The sequence below is a fragment of the Topomyia yanbarensis genome, chromosome 2 (assembly GCF_030247195.1).
Source record: "Topomyia yanbarensis strain Yona2022 chromosome 2, ASM3024719v1, whole genome shotgun sequence".
Classification (NCBI taxonomy): Eukaryota; Metazoa; Arthropoda; class Insecta; order Diptera; family Culicidae; genus Topomyia; species Topomyia yanbarensis.
Window position 1 is genome coordinate 14,323,353 of NC_080671.1, and position 14,251 is coordinate 14,337,603.

Here is a 14,251-nt window from a genome sequence, read left to right on the forward strand (position 1 = left end):
TTTCGTCACAGTAAATTGGAAGAAAGAGAGGCGGTGTAGTGCTCTGCAAGGTGACCTAGCTTCGCTAGGCATATACTGTATTATTTTACCCGACAGAAAGGTAACTGTACTCCAGTACAGTGATTAATCCTCGCGGTGTCCAGCAAAGTCCAAAGCTGGTAAGCTCGATCGAAATTTTAGGCAGCAAAGAGGAAAGCAATTGGTGTAATATCCAAAATGTCGGCTTCGGCCGGGCATATACTGTGGCAACTCACCCAGAGAAACCAGCAGCGGCGAGAAATCCCAGCGAAGACACCTCAAAATTCTCAGAATAATGATAATTGTTGCTTAACAGGCGATATAAGCTCAGCAAAGTGATCCAAATGCAGGAAAGGCTCGAACGACAAAAAATAAAACAGCGAAGAGGAAAAGGATGTGGTGTAATAACCAAATATGGTCGACTTCGGCCGGGCATATACTGTGGCAACTCACCCAGAGAAACCAGCAGCGGCACCAAAGACCCGGCGCCGACAATCGATCCAATAACCGAAATCAATCGAAGATATGAATAGCCCAACGGGCAATCAGGGCTCAGTAAAATTGGTGGCAAAGTCGAAGAGGATGGAATTCCAATTAAAATGTGTATTTTCTGTAATCCTAGCTTCGGCAGTATACTAAAATGTTCACTCACCAAAGCAAAACTGTTGTGAAGCTCCCTCTTCTTGCCAGCAATCATCCGATGAATGGTTTGTCCAGCAAACTGCAGCTGATACAGCAGCGTAATGCGTCGAAAGTCACTAAGTGCTGTGATGATCCTTGGGAAAACGATATGCAAGCGAAAAATCCCTCCAGCACATCAGCAGGGCAGTATGGTCTAACACCGAATTATCTCCGTGAAATTCTATGATCCTCGGTTGCCACCAGCACAATGGCGAAAGCAGATGACAATGGCGCCAAACCAGGATTAGCGAATCGGCTTCCCTTGCCGTTTAAATGTTGGTCACGTAGCCAGAGAAACGTCGGAATGTTTGCGTTAGTATATTGGAGGGTTGCTTCGACTGGACATACACTGAACTTTTAATATTTACCTTGGAAGGAAAATGTTGCGCCGGTCCAGCGATCCAGGGAAATGATGAGAAAGGTCTTTTCCAGTTCCAGGAAAATCCGACTATTGATGATCAAAAGGTAGTCCTGGCGATGCAGTAGGTATCATGCAATAGCCCACTGGCGATTTAGCATGCAGAAATGTCGACCAAGTTCCGAGTGGCAAAGTCCAAGCCAACCTCTACCGCGATGGCGTATCAAACCCAAGCGACGCCTAACCCAAAGCGCGATGGAGTATTTCAATAGCCTATTATTGAAAGTGCGATGGCGTCCTGAAGCGTCGGTTCATCCAGTAACGTCAGCCCTGTGCTAACGATTGGAAATACCGGGATGCGAATATGGTCCAGCATCCGGTTCGAAGGACCAAAATGTTGGGTTCTAGTCCTTTACCTGGCAGGGTCTTCGATAGCGGGTGCGTAGGCAATCACCAAAACCAACATCGAGCGGGTGAAGCTTCAGGTGGATGGGGAAAGGGGCATGCATCCAGCATGCAAAACCAATTGTGTCACTCCAAGTGCCAAATCCTTCCAAAGGGACAAGAGTTTCTCCGCAGGAACCACACCAAACGCACTTTTAAAACGGCCACCGGATTACTTTCCGAACAACACTTTTATTCTAACGAACATGCAATTTATTCTTAATTATAATTACACTTAAATCTAAACGAATTAAAATTCCGACGAGCGGGCTTCGACCCGTGGTAGTCCGTGACCTGGTTTAATTCCAACTGCCGCAACTGATCCGAGCACGTCATCAGCAGACCAGTGTAGCACGATCGGGATCGCTCTCCTGCGATGTTTTATCTCGGGTTGAGTATCGATCACGCTCTTATCAGCCTTCCTTATCACCCCACCGGGGTAGTAGCACGGGCAACGATACAGATGGTGCTGACGGTGATCTTCCTTCGCGTGATGTGCAGTAATCTCTCACTCCAGTCTCTCGTTCTGTTTCGGATTATCGTGATGATCGGTGTCCACATGCTGATGGTACAGGAGAGATGATCATCACATGTTGAGAGGATTATTATCCAGGGTTGTAGGCTAGGGGTATTCTTCCTCGCGAACACATACATACATACATACATACATACATACATACATACATACATACATACATACATACATACATACATACATACATACATACATACATACATACATACATACATACATACATACATACATACATACATACATACATACATACATACATACATACATACATACATACATACATACATACATACATACATACATACATACATACATACATACATACATACATACATACATACATACATACATACATACATACATACATACATACATACATACACACATACATACACACAGATATTTTGCGATCTCGGCGAATTGAGTCGAATGTTATATGAGACTCGGCCCTACGGGCCTCGGTTAGAAAGTCGGTTTTTGGAGCAATTGCTTAACCTTTCTATATAAGAAAGGCAAAAGAATAATATTTAATTAGCTTAATAAGCATGAGTTCAATATTATCTTCATGTGATTTTAATTTGGAAAGGTTGGTGGAATGGGTTTGAACAGTGGAGGATGCGTCAGAAATCCTTCATCTTATTTCGGTATACGGGGTGGATGAAGGAAATGCGGGCGTGAGGGTGGTCCAAGAGGAGGGGAGTGATGAAGGAGGGAGGTTTAAGGGCAAGGCGGGGGGAGGGGCGGCGACGCAATACTCAACTGCATATTTTGCCTTCCATTTGAGACTTGGTTTGAGAAAATCGGTTCAGTCATCACCGAAGAACCGATGCGACTTTAATTGTGGAATATGCCCGGAATTCCGAACTTCCGGAATCGTCGATAGTGGACAATATATTCAAAGAATGTTTGATTGGCAATCAGTGATCTAGATCTGCAAGCAAGAGTCAGAACCGAATGAAATTCAGCAGCAGTCAATGGCATTACTGTATCTTTCATTTGAAATCAAGTTTGTAAAAATTGGTAGAGAATTCGTTGGGGAATGGGTGTGATATTAGCTTAGGAACTTGGCGGGTTCCCCGGGGGCGTCATGAACCGTCATAGGTGGCCAATGTGGTCAAATCTGCTTTGATTGATCATTAGTGATCCAGACCCGCAAACTAGAGTAATGTTACATCAATTTTAATATGTTTTACATCATTTGAACATCATGGTGGTACCAGTTTATATGGGAATTTGCTGTGTGACCGCACTCTTCAACCCGTAACTCCGGAACCGGAAGTCGGATCAACTAAAAATTCAATAGCAGCTTATGGGAGCGTTATACCTTTCAGATGAAACTAAGTTTGCGAAAATCGGTTCAGCCATCTCTGAGAAAATTGTGTGAGTTTAAATGACACACACACATACACACACACACAGACATTTGCCGATCTCGACGAACTGAATCGAATGGTGTATGACACTCGGCCCTCCGGGCCTCGGTTAAAAAGTCGATTTTTACAGTGATTGCATAGCCTTTCTTTATATGAGAAAGGCAAAACCTGTTTTAATCCACCTAGCGGTGCAATTGTGCCTTTCTCATTTCTCTAAACTATGGCACGGAGGCTTTTTATGTTCAACATAATTGTGGAAATGTCCATTACATTCTTAGTACACTTTGCACTTATACACAATGGCATGCCAGCCACGAACTTGAGTTGACGGTGAAACACTTGAAATAAAAAAATATAATACTCCATTAGCCTAATCAGCATTAGATCAATGTTATCTGCTTGCTAACTCATTTTGTCATGCGGGGGTGGGTATGTGAGGAGGGCGAAAGTCCCATGAACGAACGACTCCCGAGCTTAAATTGGTATGCTTTGTGATATAGTGGTGGTTTAAAGATGATGGGGTTGAAAGGGAGGGGTATGAGGGCTGGATGGGGTGGTGGTCTGAGGGGTGATTTAAGGAGATTTTTAAAGGAGGGAAGTGAACAGTAGAGGGGGGGTGTAACCCCTCTCCGTAAACAATCAACTACGCCCCTGTTAAAATCCAGAAACCTTATGAGAGTCGAAAAAAAATTTGGCCAGGATTAGGTTGACGTTTTTCAGAGTGATTGCATAACCTTTCTATATGAGAAAGGCAAAAATGTGCCAAAATCCAAAAAAGTGAATCGTAGTCAAATTTTTTTTTCGAGTTTGCATCAAATCTCGACGTTTCATGCACCTTGAACACATTTAGCATCAAAAATAAAAATTCTATTTTTAATTTTTCCTATAGTTTATATGAGAAATTTCTGTGTGGCCGCACTCTGAAACCCGTAATTCCGGAACCAGTATTCCGATCGATCCAAAATTCAATAGCAGCCGATGGGAAGGTTGCACCTTTCATTTGAGACTAAGTTTGGGCAAATCGGTCCAGCCATCTCTGAGAAAAATGAGTGACATTATTTGACACATACGCACATACATACACACACATACACACACATACACACACATACATACATACACACACACATACAGACTTTTTCCGATCTCGACGAACTGAGTCGAATGGGATATGACACTCGGCCCTCCGGGCCGGGATTGGGTTGACGTTTTTCAGAGTGATTGCATAACCTTTCTTTATGAGAAAGGCAAAACAAGCGAAAATTTCAGATTGATCGAATAATTGGTTCCTGAGATATCATGATTGCCGCGAATGAACTTTTCAATAAAATACAAGTCTGACATAATCCAGTTTTACTGCCGGTGCAGCGAGTCAACAGTCAAGCGTATCAAACACTACGCACCGCCTACGAGTGGTCAATGGGTAGCGGTCTATGAGTAGATGTAACTTGTAGTATTCCGATCTTAAAGAAATTTTGAGAAAATTTTGCTCAGCGTATATAGTTTCAGAATATCTAATTTTCAAAAATTCGATTTTTTTAATCCCGACAAAAATGTGTAACCCCTAAAGGGAAAATTGAATAAAAACAAAACATAAACACCGGTTTAACCACTCTAACTTCTCTAAACGTATTCGGCAAGAGTATATGAACAATATTAACTCATTGATAATGCCTGTTCTGCGTTATTGATTGAGTATAAGAGTTATTCTTGGCACCTACTATATATAATAGGTTGGGCAATGATGGGTTAACTTGTACGGGCGATTATAAAAAAAAGATATTTAGATTGAGACAACTAGCTGAGCTGAGCTGAGAATACGGGCTTAGTTAACACACTTTTATCGCTTTCTCAATGAGCACCTCTGTGACAGCTGGGATGTCACTGCAACGGATGCCACACACGACTTGTGCCAGTCATTCCGTATTACTCGTGTTTTAATCATCTAGAATAAATCTTTAATAAAGTTAAAGTCGCGTTCAATTCAACGTATTGTGATATATATCACCACGGCCATTATCGCAAAACACTCGTCTTAACACCCAACTCACCGCCCACATTTCGCCACACAATTGTGCAACCAAAAGTTTACAGTAGCAAACACACAATAGATTCGAGCGATAAAATAATATTTTCCCCTCGGCCCATATCTTCAACCACATCTTACCCGCACGGGACCAATCCAACCGATGACGATTCGCGCCAGCCACGGAAACACAGCCACAGCGCATTTGTTTACCAATTACCACCTCCGTCGAAATTCAACCGATCCCGCTCGATAGACACCATCGGATTCACCCGGGAGAAAGGGAAAAGATAGATCGCACCACAGCCTTCGGTTCTATCTTTAAACAACTGACAAATCAGCTGCCGTTGTTGCTAATGCGTATCGTTAGCGCGCTGCCAAGTCTGACACTTGCCCGAGGGGGGGGGACGTGGGTGGTGTTTCGGTTGGGTGCTATACGTGTGGTGTTAAACAAGACCGTAACAGGCGACCGAATGTCGTGCTGAACCTTTAGTCGATTAATTATTGATGGTGGAAATAATAATTCGTTTGTCTCGTAGCTAGTGCTCGGATCACAACCGCTGTCGATGTGGGGCAAGTCTACCGAATTTGCGTGAGGCTATTAAAGACCGGTGAAATTTAATTTCTTATTTAGATAATATCGGTTGCACGGGAACAAATTTCAATGGAATCCGCCGACAGAATACGACGCGAATATGTTTGGCTGCACCGCGCCGTGGGTTACGATATCGCTTTTCAATCTTTGGCGCCGGTTCAAATCCGATTTACACGAACGGTCGCTAGAGTTTTCCTAGATTATATCATTTAATTGCCATTTATTTCTGGCACTTATTTGCGGTTTCCGGTGGTTGTTGGAACTGGAATTAGGATTTGCTGGTGTGGAATGAATTTTCGGATTATAACCCTATTGAACTATGGAACGACGCTTTATGGCTAAACCACAACCAATGATATTATTTCTGTGCGGTATCACTAAAGTGTTAACTGTGAATTTAATGTGAGGTTCGCTAACATACTGTCCCCGTCTGTCTAGCGACCGCGGGAAAAAATCCCAGATCAGGTTGTTGATAATCGAGTAAGGAAATGAAAAAAAACCTATCCGACAGCCACATTTTTCATTCGCACCGGTTTTGTTTGAACAAAAGTGCTTCGGAACGAAAATGAATGGAAAGGCATCCCATTAGCGAATCGATATAATTCATCACCAATTCATGTGAGTGTAGAACCGTGTCTGGGTTGCTCGGTTGAGCGTGAGAACGGAAACCATTGTGATTCTTTTAACCCGAGTGAATAGTCGTTTATAGAGGAATATATACTCCGCTATGTATGTACGGAATCAATACAGCAAATGGACTAGATTGACTTCGCGCCTTAACCCTCAAGACAAAACCAATACCATATGTTCGAGCACTGTCGTGGACTGCTCGCAGGAAATTATAGGATTTTTGCACAGAACCTTGTCAACTGGGAATTCGATTCTAAAAGATAGAAGCGTCTCAAGAGGGTAATTTATCAGTCACGTTCACATTGAAAACAAGATTTCCAATCGTAAAAATATTACTACTAATCCCTGATGAGTAATCCATCAGTTTGAGTTTCATGCGGCTGTTAACCAACTGTCCACAAAGTGCTTATTAATGTCTTAAGCTTCTTAGTGATATTTGGTTTGCTCTTGTTTCTACTTCCTCGTAACTAGCGATACTAACCAATCGAATTGGATTGATTTCTTAAGAATAGTAAATGTAAAAGTATACTGCTTCTTTGGAATACGTGCTGAACAAGCATTCAAAAGTGTATGCTATCACACTTCTCCTTTGAATTATCTTAATCTGGCTGTCTTGAACACGAACCGTCGAGTTGGAGCTTTGCTAAAAGGAGTAGAAAATAAGATTTGAAGAATAAAAAAATCGCTGCAGGCGGTGACACGAGAGTAGAGCGTACATTTCTTGAGACGTACGGAAATTTGCATATAAATTAAAATGCTCGATACACAATCTTCATTCGAAATCCTAGTTTAAATTGGGTGAAAGATGACGAAAATGTTCGCCTCTTTCCCATGTTCTTTCCTAACTCAAGTCGTACTGATGCTACATACGGCTTGTTAGCTTACGGAATACATATAGGAATATGGAAATATTTATGCGCTGTTAGGCCTCATTAATATATTATTGGTATCATTTACTAGCGATTTGATCGGACGGCGTCAGACGTCAGTTGTTGAGCTTCGTTGGTGGTTGCATTGCTGAGCGGTTGCACCATTGAAACATCAGTCGAGGAAGCTTCGTTTCGTTTGTAACACGCCTGACATTCAATTCGCGAATTAAGAAAAGAAATTTTTAATTTTTAATGCATCATTCCTGACACGGCCCATTCGAAGAGAGCAGTAAACTCTTACGTCCCCAACCCCCATTTCATTGTTTCAAAATAATGATTTTCAGCCGCGTTCCAACCAAATTTGATGCGGTTTTTTTGAAAACAATCAAAAAAAAAATTCCTGAGGCCACCTTTTCGTAACTGAACGTAGTTCTGGATATATTGGTGGGAGTACTGGGGTTACCCTCCTTTCCGAAAAGCAAAAAACTTTCGTAGTGGTCTTCAAACGTTATGATTTTGTAAAACAAACGCATTGACCAACATTCTGAGGGTTTTGGGTCGAATTGGCTACAACCCGGGGTATTCCGGGAGTCTGGTTCCTCCGGCAAAGAGGACACTTTTCGACTGATTATAAAACCGTCTTGCGGCACATAAAACCTCATAATTTTACAAAACAAGACCACTGAAATACATTTTGAGAGTATTTGGAGAAAATTGCCACATTCCGGGGTATTCCGGGAACCTGGTTCCTCCGGAAAAGTTAACACTTTTGGACCATTTTGAAACCCTGTCTTGCGGCATGTCAAACTGCATGAATTTGCGAAACAAGTACGCTGACATAGACATTTTGAGGGTTTTTGCTCTAATTGGCCACACTCCGAGGTATTCCGGAAACTTGGTCCCTCCTTCAAAGAGGACAATTTTCGACTGATTGCAAAACCCGTCTTGCGACACGTCTAATTTCATGATTTTGTTAAGCAAGTTCACTGAAGGACATTTTGGGGGTTTTTGGTCTAATTCACCACACCCTTGAGTATTCCGGGAACCTGGCTCCTCCGGCAAAGAGAAGCAGTTTTAAAACCTGTCATGCAATATGTCAAGCTGTATGATTTTGCAAAACAAATACACTTAGAGTTTTTGCTCTAATTGGCCATAACAGGGGACATTCCGACAAGCTAGTTCTTTCAATAAAAAGGACCCGTTATAAAACCCGTCTTGCGGCATTCACGATTTTGCAAATTCGATACTTTCATGTTGTTTTCACGCAAAATTAGTTTCACAACGGACCGAGAATACCTTTCATTTCAGGAAGAACCAAGCTCAGGTAAAAATTCGGGTTGGATGCAATTCTAACAAAATACCTTAAAATATAGTAACATATGCTTGATTTGCAAAATGATTTTTGACATGTCGCAAGGCGGATTTTATAACCGGTCGAAAAGTGTCTGTTTTTTCTCAAAGGAACCAGGATCCCCCCCCCCCCCCCTTGGATTAACCTGTGGTCAATTCAACCAAATCCTCAAAATATCCCCCAGGGCACATTATTTTCACAAAATCATGAACTTTGACAATTCGCAAGACAAGGTTTCAAAAGGGTCGAAAAGTGTCTTCTTTGCCGGAGGAACAAGGTTCTCGGAATACCCTGGGAATGTGGCCTAATAGACCACAAGCCTTCATAATATCCTTTCGTGTACTTGTTTTGCAAAATCATATCGCATGACAGGTTTTAAAAACTGATTGAAAATTGTCCTCGTTGTCGTAGGGACCAGATTTCCGGAATATCCCGGGATGTATCCAATTTGATCAAAAACCCTCAAATGTTCTCCAATTCACTGGTTGCGCAAAATTATGAAGTGTGACACCCCGTAAGACAGGTTTTATAATCGGTTGAAAGGTGTCCTCTTTGCCGGATAACCAGGTTCCCGGAATACCCCGAGCTGTGGCCAATTCGCCCAAAAACTCAAAATTACCTCCACTATACTTGTTTTGCCAAATCATAAAGTTTATCATGTCGCAATACGGGTATTATAATTGGTCGAAAATTGTCCTTTTTGTCGGAGGAACCAGGTTCTTGGAATACTCCAGGGTGTGGTCAATTAGACCAAAAACCCCCAATATGTCCTTGCAAAATCATGCCACTTGACGTGCCGCAAGACGGGTTTTGCAATCAGTCGAAAATTGCCCTCTTTGCCGGAGGAACCAGATTTCCGGAATACCTCGAAGTGTGGTCAATTAGACCAAAACCCTCAAAATGTATTTTAGCGTACTTGTTTCGCAAATTAATGCAGTTTGACATGCTGCAAGACAGGGTTTCAAAATGGTCCAAAAGTGTCCATTTTGCCGGAAGAACTTAGTTCCCGCAATACCCTGGAGGGTGGCCACATACTCTCAAAATGTCTGTCGAAAATCGCCCCTTTTTACCGGAGGAACCAGGTTCCCGGAAGATCCCGGGGTGTGTCCAATTTAACCAAAAGTCCTCAAAATGGTCTCCAGTGCACTTGTTTTGCAAAAGTATAAAGTTTAACACCCCGAAAGACGGGTTTTATAATCAATCGAAAAGTATCTATCCTCTTTGCCGGAGGATCCAGGTTCCCGGAACACCCCGGAATGTGGCAATTTCGTCCAAATACTCTCAAAATGTCTTTCGGTGTGCTTGTTTTGTAAAATTATGAGGTTTGAAGTGCCGCAAGACGGGTTTTGCAACCAGTCGAAAACCTTCCCTTTTTACTGGAGGAACGAGGTTCCCGGAAGATTCCGGGATGTGTGCAATTTGACCAAAATCCTTCGAAATGAGCTCCAGTGCACTTGTTTTGCAAAATTAGAAAGTTTGACACCCCGCAAGATGGGTTTTATAATCAGTCGAAAAGTGTCTTCTTTGCCGGAGGAACCAGGTTCCCGGAATATCCCGGGTTGTGGCCAAACCGACCAAAACCCTCACAATGTTGGTCAATGCGTTTGTTTTATAAAATCATAACGTTTTGTTCGCCGCAAGACTGGTTTGTAGACCTCTATGAAAGTGTTTTGCTTTCCGGAAAGGGGGGTAACTCCAGTACTCCCAACAATATATCCGGAACTACGGTCAGTTACGAAAAGGTAGCCTGGGTTTCTAAAACTGGAAAATTTTGTGATTGTTTCCAAAAAAAACCGCATCAAATCTTGTTGATACGCGGCTGAAAACCATTACTTTGAAATTTATAATTTCCAATGAATGACGTAAGAGATAATTGTCCAACGTTCACTAGTAGCTATTAAGGGGTCAACTCCCTCTTCCGGCCGAAAAATAGTTTTTTTGACATTTTATTTTGGGAAAATGAAGATAGTGCGCACCAATTTGCTACAATATATGTTTTAAGTCAATGTTTTAGGATAAAAAAAACATTTACTACAATATTTGAAATTGAAAATCATTACTGTTCTAGTTGGTATTGTAAATCATCTCGCCGTTTACATGGAAATTGGCGTAAGTGATTCTGGCTTCAATTCTCATCTGAAATCATTATACCACACATTTTTTTACTTGAGAGAGTTGTATATCGCCGATGAACCGAAAAAAAATTATATTTTTTTGAGAGTTGTCCTACTGGAACTGCAGAGCTGTGTTCTCGGGAGGGCTCCCCGACAAGAATCACGCAGTACAGTTGCAGACGAGAAGGAAAATGTCACCCACTAAAATACTGCTTAAGGCCACTTGCAGCGGGCCGTGATTCTGAATGTGATATTCATTGTACGCGTTAAGATATGTCCCTACTTCGCGATTGCGTGTATCGCCGGGAAGGATTTTTTTGTACGTTAACGTCTTCGATCGCGTATGCTTTTGTATGTCGCGTGTGTTTACATGTAACTTGGCGTGCATAAATTCTATTTTATAACCGTGTGCCTTTCGCATATTCGCGTGTTCTTGGATGATCGCACGCGGACCGTGAATCTAATACTTAATTTTCGGTGAGCGGTTCAGATACTAGAAGAAGGTGAGTTCTTCCATATCACTATCAAATTCGCGCGATCACGGGTGTAGGTGTGCGTGGATGGTCGCGAAGGGCTTAAGCGCTCGTATGCTATCGTGTTTGACGTATGTGCCCGCGTGTATTAACCCTCAAAAAGGCAAGCGGGTCTCAGAGGCAAAATTGTTGAATTTTCATCTATGGAGTGATGCGCAGCTATGATTGAATTTTTTACATGCACAAAAAGGCAAGCCGGGCCTGGCAGGCCCGGTGTGCATGCAATATTTACTAGGAATACCACGAGTTTTATACATTAATATTTATATAAAAAACATTTTGATGAGTTCATTTTCATATTAGCAGGAATTTTTTCATGTTTCGATTGATTTTATTTTTTTACCTTTTCTTATAAGAAAAAAATCTTGAAAGTTTGAGCGAATTCTATACATTTATTTTATAAGAAATGTAAAAATAGCATACGATAATGACGTGTGTCATATTTTTTTGGGTAAATACTTTTATTTCACCCACTGTGGTCTACTTGACAATTATTTCGATACAACATAACCTAACTCTGTCGTTATTGTCTATTTTTGTTGCCTATTCTTTGTGTTATAGTTGTCGTGGCCCACTGAACGAGCAGCCGCTGGTGCCCTAAGACGATTTCGGTAGATTTTCAGAGCAGCGTGCACTCAGTGCACTAGCGCGACTACCGAATGGTTAAAAAACATTAAATGAAAAAACCCATATTTCGTCCGGGTTAAAATGATTTGGGAAAAAAACCCGGTTAAAACCCAAAGATAAAAACCCGGGAAGACGGAATTTTTCCCATCGGTACATCATTGCACGTGCATGTGACTTCGCGTGTATAAATAATATTTATATCGCCATGGAACGTATTCTTTAGTGGATATGAGCGTAATTTTTTTTTTGTTTGGTCCACCTGAAGGAGTTGGCCCTATGCAACTAGGGCCGAGGATAGGAACTTCCGGACGTAACCGATTCATGATCTCGCGAACACCGGTGTTTGAAGGTTCACTCCTGAGATCGCGTTTGTGAATTTATAAGCGCTAAACCGTTCACTTAGTTACCGGTGTGTTATTCTGTTTGCGAGATCGCGGGCGTAGGTTTGCGTGGATGATCGCGAAGGACGCGAGCATTTGTATTTTAATCGAGCGTGCTAACGCGTATTTAACGTGTGTATACATTATTTGTTATAACCGTGTGGCCATTCGCACATTCGCGTATTCTTGAATGATAGCACGAACCATGAAACTGATACTCTCGTGAATATGAGCGTCATTTTTTTACTGGTCCAACTGAAGGCATAAGTCTAGGCTGGATAGGATCGAGAGTAGAAACTTCCGGACGAAACCGATTCATGATTGCGCGAGCGGTGGCTGGAGAACGCGTTTGTAAATTTATAGTTGCTAAAACGGACTATTTTTTATGTTGGCGAGATTGCGGACGTAAGTATGTGCAGATGATTGCAATTGCATGTTTGCGATTGTGACCAGGTTTGTGTTATCGCGAAGGACACGAGCGTTTGTACTTTTGGAATGAGAGAGATTGTGAGTAAATTTGAGAGAATAAGCAATTGATTGTGTTAGTGAGTGTTAGTATGGATCTGATTTAAAATATAGTAATAAAAGGAAAAATAACATACCGAATAATGGAAAAGGGAAGAAATTGAGTAGAAGCGTATAAATTGATCGATATTATTGTTGGTACACATGAGTTGTCGACACCCCGAAGTATCTTTTGACAGAAAGCAGCCGTGGTCATTATGTATAGTATTATTAAATAATACAAATTTTGTATGTTACATTAGTACGTTCTCCTTGTGAAGTTTGTCCAAGCAAACAGACTTGTATGTTTAGCTCTTCAAGCAACATATTTTTTAAACTAATTTTTTTATCATTTGTTTAGAGTTGTGATTCAACATACAATGCCACCGAAATTTTCGCAACGATACTCATTCAAATCAGTGGCGTAGTAAGAAATTTTTTCGGGGGGGATATGATTTTTTTTTGTATATATATATGAAAAAAATGTTCAAAAACATTCTGAGCAGGAAAAAAAAGGTTCAAAACCAACAACTCAGGGAACGGGTTTGGGTAGTCAAGGTAGGAAAGTTAGCTTTTAGTATAGAATTAATGCTCTTCCCCTACGAGGACAATCTGGGCGGCAAACTTCAGACTGTCTAATTTACTGAGCCCTTCAGTTCCCTTGTGCAATTCAGTACCACTTCCTCGTTGAGCTTCCGACTGGTTCGCGAACTATTCGGTCTAGTCCCCGACGATAGAACTAGCCTACTCCGACGAAAAGTTCCCCGGCGAGAGAAGTTCGAAAAGCGAGCCAACCAGACAGGTGCTGCGGTCAGTTCGGCGATTCCAGTAGAGTAGGGCATCTGGTTTGCTGGAGCCCCGGCGCGGCTGGTGGTGTATCGTCGCGATCTACGCTGTCTCGTTCCCGGCGGTGAATCTGACTGTATGCTGATGGAGAGGTCCCAGACGAAACAAGTTATCCCGATACCGATTCTTATTTGGTTTCAGTACTACAACTTCTTGAGCCCTTTGGCTCCGTGACTGGTGCCATTTAACACCGCTACTCCTTTAAGCCCTTTAGTTCTCTTCTTGGGCCATTTAGCACTACTTCCTTGATGATCCATTCAGCTGCTCGACTTGTTCGCGAACAACTCGGTCTATTCCCCGACGATGGACCTGACCTACTCCGACAGAGAATTCCCCGGCGAGAGAAGTTCTCCCGAGATCGAGCTAA

The 14,251-nt window shown here is 42.0% G+C and overlaps 1 protein-coding gene across 9 annotated transcripts in view; it reads right to left on the reverse strand.

Annotated features, from left to right (window-relative positions):
- Nucleotides 1-14,251, reverse strand: part of LOC131684069 (potassium voltage-gated channel protein Shaw-like) — a 250,442-nt gene that overhangs the window by 186,834 nt on the left and 49,357 nt on the right. The window lies entirely within an intron of this gene.